The sequence below is a fragment of the Camelus bactrianus genome, chromosome 4 (assembly GCF_048773025.1).
Source record: "Camelus bactrianus isolate YW-2024 breed Bactrian camel chromosome 4, ASM4877302v1, whole genome shotgun sequence".
Taxonomy (NCBI): Eukaryota; Metazoa; Chordata; class Mammalia; order Artiodactyla; family Camelidae; genus Camelus; species Camelus bactrianus.
Window position 1 is genome coordinate 14,676,880 of NC_133542.1, and position 16,920 is coordinate 14,693,799.

Consider the following 16,920-nt stretch of genomic DNA (forward strand, 5'->3'; position numbering starts at 1 on the left):
CCTGATACAGTGTGGAAGAAGACTACACAGAAGTATAAATACCAAGAGATGGATAATGGGGAGGCCACACATACTTTCTCTCCCCATTTTGCTAGACACAGAACTTCATTATATAGTCATTGGAAAGCTCCCATCTCATTCCTCGAGCTGCATATAAATCCTTACATAGCAACAAATCTAGGGGTTTTGTTGTTGTTGTTTTTGTTTGTTTGTTTGTTTTTTAAGAGGGTAGGGTTAAGGGGGCAGGTATATCTGATCTTTGGAATTATGTATCCACCCTGAAAACTGATGACAAACTATTACAGACAGTGCTAGCACATCTCCTGCTTAACAACCAGCAAGAGTGAGATCTGTTTGTGCCCCCAAAGATTTACTCATCTAACGTTCATGGTATTTAGATACACCTAAGCCCTTCTCATTCCAGATGAAGGGTGGAGAGATTCTAGACCAGCACTGTCCAGTATGGTAGCTACTAGCCACGTACGACTACCGGACGCTGGAAATGCAATAGTCTGAATTGAAATGTGCTGTAAGTGTACAATACACACCTATTTTGCAGACTTTTCCTTAAAAAAAATGTAAAATACCTCATTATTAGTTCTATGATTACATTTGAAACCAAACTTTAGTACATTTAGTAAAATAGAATATAATGTTACCATTAATTTCATGTTTTTAATTTACTTTTATAAAAAATAGCTACTAGAAAACTTAAAATTGTATGTGTGGGGGGGACAAAGCAAGATGGCAGAGTTAGAAGGACGCTTGTAGCTCACCCTCTCCCACAAATATACCATAACTCACATCTACAAACCTACTCAGCCAACCAGAGCACCTGCGAAACTCCGACATAATATCACCCTCTTCGAAAGACAAAGATGCCAAAAATCTGGTAGGAGAAAAGGAAAAAAGAAAGAAGAAAAAGCAAAACAGTGCAGGACCGATCCCGTGAGGAGGCAGCAGCAAAGGAGGACTGGCGCTCGTTCACTGGGTCTCCCCTCTCCAACGGAGATGCCAACAGGATGGAGGGGGAGCCTTCGAGGCTCAGATCTGCCCCGAGCACCCCTTGACTAACAGAATTGAGTTAAACGGGCACAAATGGTCCCTGTGACACCCAGCCTGAGACGCGAGCTGGCAGCTGGGGCCGAAACAGGCTGCCTGAGCCAGGCAGAGGACCAGGGTGGCTGCACTGAGGCAGCCCTGGGGACTGCAGGGTCTGTATGCCGTGGCTGGGAGGGTGTACGGAGCAGAAAACCTCGGTCCCCCATAAATTGTGAAAAAAGCGAAGCAACATGGCTGGTGTGCCTTGGGGGGAGGGGCACCGTAGCCTTTGTCTCCTCAGATCTGCTCTGCCATTACTGGCACTTCTTGCAAGAAGAGAGGCGGGGTGCAGCCACAGCCGCCATCTCCTCCTGCGTGCAGCACCCGGGTCGGGGAGGGGCCAAGACCTGAATCTGCACCTGGGGACTCTGCAACCTCCTAGGCAGGACTGAGACTTGTTTACAGCCCAAGGCAGATAGGATCTTTCTGCCCTGGCACCTCAGAGAACTCGTGCCTCCAAGACAAACAAGGAGCTGAGATTTGGCATGGAGCAGGGGCAGGGCTGTTCTGCGGTCTTCCCTGAGCCCGCCTTCAGAATGCCGACCCGAGGTGGAGTGGGCAGCTGCACAGAGCAGCAGAGAGACCTGCGCCCGGAGAGGGCAGGTGGCAACCTGCTTTCCTGGCAGGAACTCAGCACCTGACCATGGTGCTGGGAGGGGGCAGGATCCGCCCACCTGCCTCGCCTGAGCACAGCAACTGACTGTGGCATCTGGAAGGGGCGTGACCCGCCCACCCACCCACCCTGTAAGAGCTCAGCACCTGACCCAGTGTTGGGAGAGGGAGTGATCTGCTAGCCAACAGCCACTGGGAGCAGCACAGACGAGGGCGCCAACAGAGTGCCTCTGGAAACAGCAAGCTGAGTTCACGAAACACGACGAAGACACAAAGGCCTCTTGATAAAATCATCAAGAGCACACTGTCTCCAGGAGAACTAGATAACTGATACTCCTTAAGCCACAGTGCCAGAGAGATAAGAGCAATATGAAGAAGCAGAGGAACCACTCCCAATTAAAAGATCAAGAGAAATCCCCTGAAAGCACGATCAAGGAAATAGACATTGATGGCCTACTTGATCAAGATTTCAAAAAAGGACTGATCAAAGTACTGAAGGAACTAAAAGAAACAGTGTTTAGAGACGTAAAATATGTCAAAAATGAAATAGAAGCTATAAAGAAGAACCAAGTAGAATTAGTAAACTCATTTGCTGAGATGAGAGCTGACCTAAAGGCTGTACAAAGCAGACTAGATAATGCAGAGGAACTAATAAATGACCTAGAAGACAGGACAACAGAAAACACCCAATCAGAACAGCTGAGAGAAAAACAAATAAAAAACAATGAAAACAATATAAGGGACCTATGGGATAATATAAAGCGTGCCAACCTACGCATAATAGGGATTCCAGAAGGGGAAGAAAGAACAAAGGGGATTGAAAAGGTCTTTGAAGTAATCATGACCGAAAACTTCCCAAACCTAAAGCAATCAGATATCCAAGTACAGAAGGCTCAGAGGGTCCCAAACAGGAAGAACCCAAACAGACCCACACCAAGACGTATCATAATCAAGATGGCCAGAGTCAAGGATAAAGAAAGGATCCTAAAGACAGCAAGAGAAAAACAAAGAGTGAGTTACAAGGGAACCCCCATAAAGCTCTCAGCTGATTTCTCTACACAAACACTACAGGCCAGAAGGGAGTGGCAAGATATATTCAAAGTCCTGAATGAAAAAAAGATGCAGTCTAGGATACTCTATCCAGCGAGGCTATCCTTTAGAATAGAAGGAGAGAGAAAGAACTTCACAGACAAGCAAAAACTGTAAGAGTTTAGCAACACTAAACCCATGCTAAAAGAAATATTGACAGGTCTACTGTAAATAGAAAAGAAGCAGGATGCTACAAAAATGAGAAACTCATAATTGGAAAGGAGATAACTTCCAGGGATTACAAAAAGAATAAACACAAAATTGTAAAAGAAGACATCTAAATCATTAAGAGTAGGAGAGGGAAGCAAGGAAAGCCACTGTGGAAAACAGTATGGAGATTCCTTAAAAGACTAGGAATAGACTTACCATATGACCCAGGAATCCCGCTTCTGGGCATATACCCAGAAGGAACCCTACTTCAAAATGACACCTGCACCCCAATGTTCATAGCAGCACTATTTATAATAGCCAAGACATGGAAGCAGCCTAAATGTCCATCAACAGATGACTGAGTAAAGAAGATGTGGTTGGTATACTTATACAATGGAATACTATTCAGCCATAAAAACTGGCAACATAATGTCGTCTGCAGCAACGTGGATTTTCCTGGAGAATGTCATTCTAAGTGAAGTAAGCCAGAAAGAGAAAGAAAAATACCATATGAGATCACTCATATGAGGAATCTAAAAAACAAAAGAAAACAGAAATACGAAACAGAAACAGACTCATAGACATAGAATACAAACTTGTGGATGCCAAGGGGGCAGGGGGTGGGAAGGGACAGACTGGGATTTTAAAATGCAGAATAGATAAACAAGATTATACTGTATATAGCACAGGGGAAAATATACAAGATCTTGTGGTAGCTCATAGCAGAAAAAAAATGTGACAATGAATATACACATGTTCATGTCTAACTGAAAAATTGTGCTCTACACTAAAATTTGACACAACATTGTAAAATGACTATCACTCAATTAAAAAATGTAAAAAAAAAAAAGATGACTTAAACCAGGAAAAAAAAATTATATGTGTGGCTTGAATTTGTGGCTCACCTTACATTTCTGCTGGATGTGTTACTCTGGATACTTGGATGGTAGATGGCCATACAAAAGAAATGCCTTCCTATCCAATATAAGCGTCTGAGGTATCCCTGCACAGGTAGTATTTGGTGAAAGGGAATAATAAGGATCTGATTCAAGTATGAACAATCAGAAGTAAACATCATAGAGTCTGAGGACGATGGTGTGTCTAGCAGATATTGTCAGCAGCTTGCCCACGTGCCTCAGCATTAATAATCCCATAAACACTGACTGCTGCTTCTTGAAAACACTTACATGCTTCTTGAAGAGTATTCTGGTGGCAGGGATATCCTCAGGCCAGGGGTATGGAGGCCGGAGGGCCTGGATATTGATGTCCTTGAGAGCAGCCTTCAACCGAAATGAATGGAAATTGATGGGTAAGTGTGCCGTTTCTTTGTCCCTCATGTGACACTGCCATGGGTTCTGCACCTTTTCCCAGAGATGTCTCAAATGTGGAGTCCCAGTTGCCTGTAGCAGTAAATAGCTCACTAACATACCTTGTGAAGGCTTTCTTCTTTTCTTCCTCTCCTACTGGTAATTTCTGGGGTCACGTCCTCAACAAACTTCTTTTGTTCAATCCTATTTGTAGGGTCTGCTTCTAGAGAAATCCAATCTAAGACAGAATACATGTGATAAATGTGTGTCTCCAAGTATACAGACACAAAGACAGACAGTATTTAAAAATACCATGTGTATTTCAGTCTAGTGTAAGTGTTCATGGGTAAACTTGACATAATAATTCTCCATGACTCTTTTCCTAGTGCACTTGCTTTCTTTCCCCCTGATTCTGCATTCATATCTCACCACTCTGTCCCTGGTAATACCCTTCCTCCCCTCAATACCACATCCTCTGGCTGTCTCTGTTCACAAAGCGTTGCAATTGCCAAGTTAGGCCAGGTTCTAGAAATATGGGCCATATGTGACAGCCTAAAAGTTTTCCTTTTGATGTTTGTTGAAAGGAAAAATCAGCCTTCTTCCTCTGAAGGTAGCCTGAAAATGACACCTTCCAGCATCCTTATATTGTGACAAGTTGATAAGCACTCTTATTTTCACCTTCCTTTTTTCTCCATCATAAATAAGTTTCCATTTGTAACCCATGTGTGCAGTTTCACCTAGAAACAGGGGAGAAGACACACTGCCCTATTTTAGCTCAGCAGGGCAAGAGCATTGGAGAAGATGAAAGGCCAGAGTTACCAGCCAAAAGTGTGTCTGAATGATGGTACCAACAAAATCAGAATGTGCTTTCCTGGGGAATACTGCCCTTGTGACATAAAGGTCATGCTAATCTCAGCATCTAGGTTGCATCAAAGCAAGTATGGTAATAATAACATAGAAAATAGTAACCAGAGAGAATTTACCACTTCTGGTAGGTAGAGTGCTATGTGGATTGTGAAACACTTTCCTGAATATCTTCTCCTTTGATTCTTTGAACAACATCGTAAGGGAAGCAAAAGAGTTATTATCATGAATATACTGGTAATTTCTTGGGCAACGAAATCATACCCTTCCATAGTCTTATAATAACTCATTTATATAACCCAGCTTTATAGCTTTAGGAACACATCCAGGTCTGATGGAGTGAATAAAACTGTGTACAAGAATCATCTGATACATGAACATTCAATATTTGCCACATGAGTTTCCAACAGGAATTTGACCAACTTAGCTCCCTCCACCCCAGCCCCTAACCATTTTATCTTACTCCCATCCGTAAACTCTACAGATTTCACAATCAGTACATTAATCCTTCCCACTAGCAGAGAGCTTGATTTTGAGAGTGCTTTGGGTAGTGGACTAATTGGTTTGGTCCCAGGACTGCTTCCTCAGTATTGCCAAGAATTGACATTCTTTGTGAATATGACATAGATTTTCAGTATAAGCTGAAAAGTAATATACAAGTGTTTTTTTACCATATTGTTGTTTCACCCACTTCTTTGGAAACACTACAGACACATACAAACAGATGTGTCTGGAAAGCAGTTGGGGAAGTTCTACATGGAAAATGCTAAATAAATGGTTGGTCGAAGATTGAATAAATGAGCAGAAGTAAAAAGACCTTGGTATGTCGAATAAGGTGGCAATTTGTGTACCATAAAATTTATTGCCAAGCAGTGTGAGTTCATGGCAGTTACCAGAGAATCTGCGTATTGGTCAGCATCCCTGGTAGAAGTGTTTGGTTTCCATTTATTCAGAGGATATAGTGTTATTCTAGAATGTAAGCTGCATGAGGACCAGACTTTGTGTATCTTGTTTCCCACTGTATCACCAGCTCCCACAGTGTTAGGCACATACAGATCATGCACACTTTTTTTTTTAAATAAATGAGTACCTAAATGATTAAACGAACATGGCATCTAATCCACAGTAATCACGTTTCTCATCTGAAGCCACTGGTATCCTGTGGTATCCTAGAAAGACACCAGGCTTGTTTTAAGGAAGAAGGCTGAACAGCCCCTTTAAATTCTCTCAAGCCTCCACTAATGAAACAGAAGAAAATTCTGTTTCATTTGGTATTTCACAGTCAGGAATGGTCTGGCCACAGGGCAGAAGGCTATTTTTAAAATGCAGGGGAAATAATCCACCAGTTTAATCTGTACAATGTTTAGCACAAATATCCTCTCCATTAACAATATGGTGCAGAAGAGTGTCTGGGGGTCATTAGAGGACCTGAAAACACCCTGCAATGTGTTTATACAAGATTAGCCCTTCATTGAAAAGATGCATTCATTCCTGATGTGGCCTGTGTCAGGGTTGCTGGCCTTAATGTGTGGAACTTTTCCAGTTCATCAAGGCAAGCATGTCCAGAGCTATTTTCTATGCTGGAAATAAAAGAGCAAGCTGTGGTAAGCCTGCAACCTCTGTTACTATTTCTCTTCCTCTCTTCTCTCTCTGTTTCCCACTTGCTTTTTCACCCACCTGTGTTTTGCCCTTGTTCAGTAAACAGAGCAGCCCATATGGCAAGTTGTGATAATCTTCCCCCAACCCACTAACTCCCTCTCTGTGAATTTGGCTTTGGTTTTAGTACCAGAGAGTTTCAAATATTGAAACAGAGGCAGCCATTCTTCTCCATTCACTACAGGCTCAACTCAGAGCTGTTTCCTCAACGATCTGAATGAATCCAGCATCTCTCCAGTGCACTTCTAGTGTGTTTTGTATACTTTCTCCTTCCTGTCTCTAGCTAGTCTTGATTTTATTTTCCTATCAGTGCAGGTCTTTGATTTTGGTACTTAAAAATCTGTGTTTTAATTGAAAATATTCGCAGGTGTCTTTATTTTAATTTGACACTGTACTTGATAACTGAGTTCAAAGGGGAAGGAAAACAAATACATCCAAACTGTCCAGCTGGTATAGGGCCTGTTATGCTGCAGAATCCAGCTGCACAAACATCTTAAAGCACACAAGTTTGGCTCATGCCACATACCTGTCCCCAGTTGGCAGGGAGCGCTGTCCCTACTTAGAGCACTCAGACTTCCAGGCTGACAAAGGGCCCACCATGTCAGACACAGCTATTCCAGCCAGCATCTCCAGTGTTGCTGGCCTCGGTCCAGGAAAAGCTTGAACTCAGGAGCAGTGCTTTTCAAACTTTAATTTGAATAAGCTCACCTGATGATCTTGTGAAAATGCCAATTTTGATTCAGTACATCTGGGCAGAGTCTGAGACTCTCTCTTTCTAAGAAGTGCTCAGAAGATACTGATGCTGCTGGTCCGCCGGCCATTTGTTCACTAGCAGAAATCTAACTCACTGGGCAGTTGGATGTCCTGGCCCGGAAGTACCATGTCATTAGGCACATGGATCTTCCCAGCCACAAGGGAACTGAGAAGTACAAGCTCATCAGGTACCCAGGAGAGAGAACTGAGATTTGGTGAACATCCAGAAACATTGGCTTGGTCATTTATACAGCACAGAAATAAAGTAAAATTTGTTTGTTTTTTTGCCCACAATTTTGAAACTAAACTGATCAACATGTTAAAAATGTTAATCAAAAAAATTGGGCAGGGATTCTTAATACCAGGCTGTATATCAGAATCAGTTGTGGGGATTTTTTTAGCCCTCAAATATCTGATAATTCTAGGGTAGGTGTAGGGTAGGGCTTGAATATTTGTAATTTTTATTATCATAAACTGTTCAGGCAGTTCTCTAGGACTGAAAAACTCTGAAACACTAATAAACATTTTTTGAAGATATAAAAGCACGACTGAAAGCATGCTTTTGATGATTGATATCCACCACCACACATCAGTGGAACAAACTATAAAAGCTGTTGTGTTTTAATTATAACTGAGTATAAATTTATGCTGTGACAACAGAAACACTTTTAAAATTTTTTCTCAATTAAAAAATCTTACTTTTTTTTGGTTTTGTTTTTAAATTACTATTAGTACCTAAGGAAAAAGTTTCCATAGGGGTTCCCTTTATTACAGTATTGAAGTTGCACAACCATGAAAGTGTGTTACCCACAAGGCTGGTTTCTACAAAGTTTGTGAAATTGCTGAAAGAAAGGCTGGGAAGGAAGGAAGAGTAGTTAGGAGGGGGGAAGAAAGGAAACGGGAGAGAAAGAAGGAAGAGAGGAAAAGGAAGGAGCTGACTTATGGCCCACAACCACAACAGCTGAGGGAAGCCATTGAGCACAAACTCTGGAATCAGCTAATAGGGAACACAGTCTCCCATGCAGATTTTAATGATCTATGAGTATTATTAAAGTGAATCTCCTTGTGCAGGTTACTTAGACTCTCTAAAACTGTTTCCTGATTTTTAAAATGAAGACTAGAACTACCTCACAGACTGTGGTTAAGCTAAGTGAGAAAAGATGCAGATCTCTCAGCACAGAGGCTAACACACTGTTATCCACCAAAATGGGTAGTTACTATTTTGGTTGGTGTGATAAGGACCTGCCTGCAGTATTGCCCTGATGACACTGGTAATAGAAAAGCACCAACCCCCTTCACTTCCTTTGGAACTGTATAGTATATGCAAAGGATTTATGGTCATCCTTTAGTATCCCCGAGGAATTGCTTCCAAACTCTGCAGATGCTCAGGTCCCTTACGTGAAATGGCCTAGTACCATGAATACGGTTGGCCTCTGTACCCACAGGTTTCTCATCCTTGGATTCAACAGACCACAGATCAAAATTTCCCTGTTGAACATCTGCAGTTGGTTGAATCCACAGATTTGAAACTTAGGATACAGAGGGCCTACTGCATATTTTCTTTGAATAGCCTGTGTCATTGAACAGTGGCAATATTTGGGGTTAAGCATTGCTATTAACATGTACAAAATTATGAAACATAGGTAGAATTTGTTGGTCTTCCCCAACACAGTGATTGGGATACTGCACAAGATAAACAAAAGGGGTGTAAAGGATGGAAAATTATGTCATGAGATCTACTTCATCTCCATAACATAGTGGTTAGGAAAACAGGCTGTCAAAGATAGACGTCTGTCACTTCCTAGTTATGTGGCCAGAATTCAGATACTTGTCTTACCTCAGTAAGGGTTTCTTCTTCTATAAAGTAGCTGTGGAAATATGACTAGCACAGAGATGTTGTTATGTTGTTATTTCTGGTATTGGCTGAGGGAAAAAAAATAAAAAAGAGGCTTAAAGAGCTGCTCTATATCACACAGGTTTTGAGCTGGTTTGTGACCAGGGCAGCCTTAAAGTTCCCCCCTCTGCATGATTAAACTTTAGATAAGCTTCTTCTTGAATCTAGGCCCCTAACTTCTCTTTTCTTAAAACATTTATGTAAGGAAAATTCACATTTTAACTTCTTTCCATGGAGTAGCTCATGGCAAATCAGGATGTCTGTCACAACAGTTAGTCATAAGGGTGGAGCCCTGATCCCATCGGATTTTTATTCTTCTAGAAGATGGTACTGAAGAGCTCACTGTCTCTTAGCCATGTGAAGACACAGTGAGAAGGCAGCCATCTACACAAGCTAGAAGGAGGACTCACCAGGAGTCCAATCAGCGCGCACGTTGGTCTTAGACTTCCCAGACTCCAGACCCATGAGAAATATATTTTTGTTGTTTGAACCACCCAGTCTGTGGTATTTTGTTATATGAGTTGGAGCAGACTAATACAGAAGCATACCCACAAATAATCCAGTTACACCTTTGATTCACAGTTTAGTATCACCAGCAGACTATAGGGTACCTCTGTTCAGATTCCCAGAGCTCCTTCTGTGGCATCCTTCTCTCTGGTGTCACATCTCACAGATTCTAGCCGCTTCAGCCTAGCCAGACTGTGGTGTCAGACTCTTTGCTTCAGTTGACTGCAGTCTTCTCTGTGAGTGTCCCCTCCCTGCACTGCAGTCAAGATGAAAGCTGGAACCTCATAGGGATTGTTTCATTTGTTTCCCTTTTCTCAGGGGTCACAGTCCCATGCTACTTGTCCAGGTCTAAAAACAGTCGTTTCATATATTTGACCAGTTTTTAAGTTGGTGATGGAAATCATAGTAACAGTTACTTTTGGCATGGAGTGGCCAGTGAGGGAGGGATGAAAAAGGATTCTGGATGTTAGTTATATGTTCTATACCTTCAGTTAAGTGGTAGTTTTCTAAAAGTGTCCATGGTCCTGAAAAATGTATCAATGTCTATACTTGTAATTCTTATATTTTTCTGTATGTATGCTATAGTTTCTGTGTGTATTAGACTTCAATCAACTTTATGCAAGCACAGATATTACTCCAAAGATACTATAGTTGAGTAAATAAGACTGACACATAGAACCCTGTACTATTCAGCAGCATATGTAAGCTATTAGAAAATTACAAATACATGACTGTTATACTCGAGAACAGAAGAAGAGTGGTTCCTCCCTGGTGGAGGTGGATGGGATTTAAGACTGCAGAAAGACTTTCAGGAGAAGATGAAACTGAAAAGAAAAGCAGGTGATTGATAGTCAGGAATAAGGAGCAGTAGGTCATTCCAGCAGGAGAAATAGCATCTCCTCCTCAAAATTGGTTAGATATATAAGAAAAATTGACAGCAGTTTCATCTATTTGGATTATAATCAATCATATGAAATTAGGCTGGAAAGGAATATTAGGGCTAGATTTTGAATGACTTCAAATAACAGAGTAAGGAATTTGAATGTCTGTAGACACTGGGGAGCCATTTATCATTTATGAGCCTAAGAAGTCGTGATCAAAATTATTCTCCAGAAAAATAAATCCGTTGACCTCAAGATTATTGGAAGAAGAAGAGAATTGATGTCACAAGAAAACAAAAATTAATATTACAAAAATCTAATTCATTTTCATTTAGCAAACAGTTACTAAAGGTCTACTGACTGACTCAGGCAAAAATTAGTGAACATCTAAATTAGATCACTCAAGTGGGAGGGCAATAAGTGTTAATACAGGACATCCTGGTTAAGGAATGATTTGAAAAATTGTTGAGTACTAATAAAACTTTAGTGTATTAGTTAAAACTATACTCAGTTGTCATAAACCAAAATCCCAACCAATAATTGTCTAAACATATAGGAGTTTATTTTTCTCACATAATAAGATTATAGGTAGATATTGCTAGTGTCGGTTCAGCTTCTGAGCAATACCGTCACACCCAGGATTGATGAATTTCCTCCAACATTCTGAGGCTGTTGGCTTCCACCTTTCTCTATGATACCTCATGGTCACAAAATATCTGTCATATCTTCAGCCCAGCTCCTTGTTCAAGGAAGGTAAGGGGAAGGGAAATACGAGGCAATTCTGTGAGATTTTTATAAGAAAGAAAAATCTTTCTTATAAAAAAAGAAACTTTCTCAGAAACTCTTTTAATGGTTTTCTCTTGAGTTTTTATTGCTATGACTCATCACATGTCTAACCGCAGCAAAAATAGAGACTATGAAACTAGAGACTGAGAACAGGATACACATGATACACTGCTCTGGGCTGGGCACACTGCCCCTCACAAAATTCACACCACAAACTTACGATTCTAATCTGCAACAAAGCAAAAATAAATAAGTGAGACTATACTAAGTTAAAAAAAAAATAACTCCTGCAAAGAAATAGCAAAATGAGACCACAAAAGAAAAATTAACAAAATGAAAAGGAAAACTAGAGAACGGGAGAAAATATTTGCAAACCATCTATTCTATGATAGATTAGTATCTAAAATATATAAAGAATTTATACAACCCAACAGCAAAAAATCAGAACAATTAAAACAAAACAAAACAAAAAAATGAGCAGAGGAACTGTATAGAGATTTTAACAAAGAAGACACACAAATGACCAATGGGTGCATGAAAAGATGCTCAACATCACTAATCATTAGGGAAATGGAAATCAAAACCAAAATGAGATATCATCTTACACCTGTTAGAATGGCTATTATCAAAAAGACAAGAGATAATAAATGCTGGTGAGCAAGGATGAGGAGAAAAGGGAACCTTTGTATACTATTGGTGGGAATATAAATTTGTACAGCTACTCTGGAAAACTGTGGAGGTTCCTCAAAAAATTAAAAATAGATCAACTATATGATCCAATAGTCCCATTTCTGGGTATATATCACAAGGAAATAGTAACAGGATATCAAAAAGATACCTACACTCTGATGTTCATTGCCATATTATTCACAGTAGTCAAAATGTGGAAACAACCTAAGTATCTGTCAGTAGATGACTTGATAAAGAAAATGTGGCATATAAACACAATGGAATATTATCCAGCCCTGAGAAAGAAGGAAATCTTGCCATTTGCTACAACATGGGTGACTCTGGAGAACATAAACTAAGTGAAATAAGTCAGAGAAAGACAAATACTGTGTGATACCACTTATATGTGGAATCTAAAAAAGCTTGACTCAGAGACAGGGGCTGGAGGATGGAGGAAATAAAGAGATGTTGGTTACATGGTACAAACTTCCAGTTATAAGATGAAAAAGTTTTGTAACATGGTATTTTGGCTTTTTCTATCTACCTCAGATAAAAGGAATAGGAGGAAAAGGATTTTCACTTGAATTTCTTGATTAGAAAGTGATACTCAATAGAGTCAAGAGTGGCTTTTTCTAGTAGTAAAGATAACATGAACAAACCACCTTAAACAGGATAGATTTAGTATTGCTCTATTCTTTTAGTTTTTGCTTGTCTGAGAAATTCTTTATCTCTCTTTTTATTCTAAATGATAATCTTGCTGGGTAGAGTATCCTAGTCTGCCACTTTTTCCCTTTCAGGACTTTGAATGTATCTTGCCGCGCCCTTCTGGCTTGTGAAATTTCTGTAGAGAAATCAGCTGATAACCTTATGAGGGTTCGCTTGTAATTGACTGTTTTTCCCTTACTGCCTTTAGAATCCTCTCTTTAACTTTTGCCATTTTAATTATAATATGTCTTGATGTGGGTCTGTTTGTATTCATCTTGTTTGGGACCCTCTGTGCTGCATGTACCTGGATATTTGTTTCCTTCTTTAGATTTGAGGTTTTCAGCCATAATTTCTTCAAGTTTTTTTTTTTTTCCTCTTTCTTCTCCTTCTGGTATCTGTATTATGTATAGGTTGGCACACTTTATGTTATCCCATACATCTCATATGTTGCTTTCTTTTTTTTTTTTTTTTTTTTTTTTCAATTTGTCTTTCTGTCTCCTATTCTGATTGGAAGATTTCCATTATCCTGTCTTCCAGATCACTTAGTCATTCTTCTGCATTATTTAGTCTGCTATTCATTGCTTTTAGCTTGGTTTTCATCTAAGCAGTTGAATTGTCTAATTTTGTTTGGCTCCTCTTTATAGTTTCTAATTCCTTGTTACAGTGATCTGCATTTCTACTGATAGTCTTTCTTAATTCCTTTACCATTTTTATAACCTCCTTTTTGAACTTGAGGTCTGGACTGGAGAGGTCTGTTTCCTTGTTTATTCTTTCAGGGAATTTCTCTTGTTCTTTTAATTGGGTGTGATTCCTCTCCTTTTACATTTTACTTATATTTCTCTGACTCTATGAATTTATCTATTGTCATCTTGAAGGGCCGCTTCATCTGGAAGCAACTCTTTGTAGACTGTGTGAGTCCCAACATTTTTGGTGCAAGGGCTGTTTTTGATATAGATGCCTGAACATCAGAGTGTGCAGGCTGTTGTCTCCTTGATAGGGGGTGGTGTGTTTGGTGTTTTAATTTTAATACACATATATAAAACCTCCAGATTACCAGTATACTTTAGGCAGACTTTGAGCCTGCTGGGACTTAACTGACATAGATGAGTGGGTAAAGTGAGGATACCAGCATGAGGTGAAGCCAGGGAGAGAAGAGATTGACTACCAAGCGGAGGTTATCAGTGGTACTATATAGTCCCGAGGACCATCATGACCACTGATTTGAATTGAACTGGTGCCTCCCTTGTATTGACTTCAGGGGTATATATTGGTTGAAGATATATGAAAGACAACTTCCAGCCTTTGGGGGGCGTTGGACATTGCCAAGGGCACCAGCTAATCATGTTGAAGTTGGAACACAACTCCTATGAGCAGCAAAACCTAAAGTTGAAACCCAGTATGAAGGCTCAGCCAGTATAGGCAAACATTATGGCTCCAGCGGCCTGTGAATTCTTATAATGTCATCCATGCAGTAGGTCTGTTGCAGCAAAACTGATTGTCAGCTGTACTCACTTTGGGGCTGAAACTTTCTGCCTTGATCTGTATTTGTTAAACAACTTAGAAAGCCTAAGTTTGGCCTCTCAATAAAGTCATCATGACAAGAAATTTAACGACTATCATTAGCTGGCAGTTCGGAGGATAATAAAGCAGGAGAGAAGGAGACATTCTTTTACCAATCAATTGTTCTTTAGTTTCCAGATATACTTTCTTGGAGAAAAGGGGTAAATTATAGGAAAGGAAAACTCTGAGAAAAGCAATATTTTAAGAATACACATTTACCTCTGATTATAATTTTAAAGAGTGATGTACCACTTTGTCACTTTTTCTTTGGAGAGAGATCCTTAATAAAATTTATAAAAATAAGTTAATACTGAAGACTTAGCCAAGAATTAGCCACTAGATACAGACATGTTTAAATTGCTAATTACTTTTAAAGTCATTAACCACCCCAAACTTAATAAAGTGAAATCTTTACACTGTTAAAGAGAGTAACAGATGTTGTGTTTAATGTTTAGTGAAAAATATTTATCTGCTGCTATAATGAAATCCTGTTTCCCTGACCCTCCTTTTTCCTCTATTACATTATGTTACATTAAAAAGCTCTTTCACAAGATGATCAGGACATTGTGTTTTACAGTTACTTAGGCTCAGTCTTAAGTAAACGTTACTTTCCATGAAGCTCTTCGTAACGTATATTTGAGGAGCAAGAGCAGATCTGTAGAAATCTGTGAGAATAAAATGGAGAAATGGCTTTTTTTTTTTTTCTTTCGCCAACACGGCAGATAAAGATCCGTAACCACAGAAAAGCATGTCTAATTAGTGCAGCTTGACGCCCAGAGAGACTGAGTGGGCAACTGGGCTTTCTCTTGGATGATCTTCTCTTTTTCTTGGCTTATTTAAAGGAGGCTAATTTCTTGAAGCCCTAGGCAATAGGGTCACAAGCAGTAAGCAAAGTTTGTACCAAGAGAATGATGATATTTCAGTGTTGGGAGAAAACACCCTCATAGCCAGAAGGGAAGCCATCAGAACTTAAACTGCTGCAATCTGGAAGATTCTCCTCAGGACCTGTTTTTGACTGGTTCACTCAAGCAGCAGAATTTGCCAAACAAGTGGCAGGTGGCAAGGTTATATAAAAAACTGTCTCCATGACTTAAGTGACTGTAGAAGTAGAGAAAGCAAATGTACAGAGGATGAATTCCCCTGATTTAAAAGATGAAAATGTTGGTAACCTTCTTGACTAAGAGACAAAACTGGTCTCTACCCATGCAAAGCTGGAATAAATAGTACGTTACTTCATTAACCCGTGCAGACAGAGCTCCTTCAGGCTTTAAGTATGTTTCCACTTCCTCTGTCTTGTGTACTAAGATAGAGACTACACTTTGATGTCACCTTTTAGCTCCTAATCCTTTTATTTCCAGAAAGAAAAATAGCAATCATGGGGAAAAAATGAGAGAGAAGCATAAAATGTCAATTGAGTCTCCCTGGAACATCTGCTCCCTTAAGAAAGGAATACGTTTTCCTTCTTTTAGATAGATCCTCACAGATTGAAATATTAGACAATCAAAGTTTGCTCTTATCAGTTATATTGTGATGAAGTACCAAAAGTAATCTTACCCTTGACCATAGATGAAAAGATCATTGCCTTCTGAGGGACTGAAAAGATGACCTAGAAGGTGATGTGGAATATGAAGATATTATAGTTAAAAATGGCTATGACTAGCAATTCAATTCTGCAAATATTTACAGAATATATCACCTATTATAAACCAGGCATTATGCCAGGTACTTCAGGGAGGAAACACAAAGATGGCTGAAGCACAGTCTCTGATTCAAGAAAGCTTAAAGTTGAAAACAAAGATTAGAGACAAACAGACAAAGTATAATAGGCAGCAAAATACAAAAAGAAAAAATTGTTTTCCTTTAGAGTTATTCAGAGATATTCAGATCAGGAGCTTTGCAGTTTAGAGAGATACCAGTCGGTCACTCACAACGGGCATTGTGGATCGAGTCGGGTTTCTTTGAGGGCAGGCAAAGGTAGATGGTCCAAGTTGGCAGAACAAATGAGCCAAGTGTCAAGTATGAAGGATGAGGATGCTTAGGGATAGCAGATTCTTCACTGAGGTGTGGAGTATGCTGGTTAGGATGTCAAGTGTGAGAATTGTTAACAGGAAAATTATTGTGTCCATGTGTTTTTTCTATGTAGTATGTCCATGTTTAGTGTATATATTTTAAACTCTTTTAAAAAAAAGTGAAATATATAAGAAAAAAATTAACAAGTCATGTAGCTGGGGGAAATTTCCCTAAGGGATTACATTCTTAATACCAGCATCTACTTTAATAAATGATATTACCAGTATCTATAGTTTCCCCCATCCGTAGTCTCTTTCAGTCACCCACCCCCAGTGACAATCATCCCTATTTGTATTATATCACCATAGATAAGTTT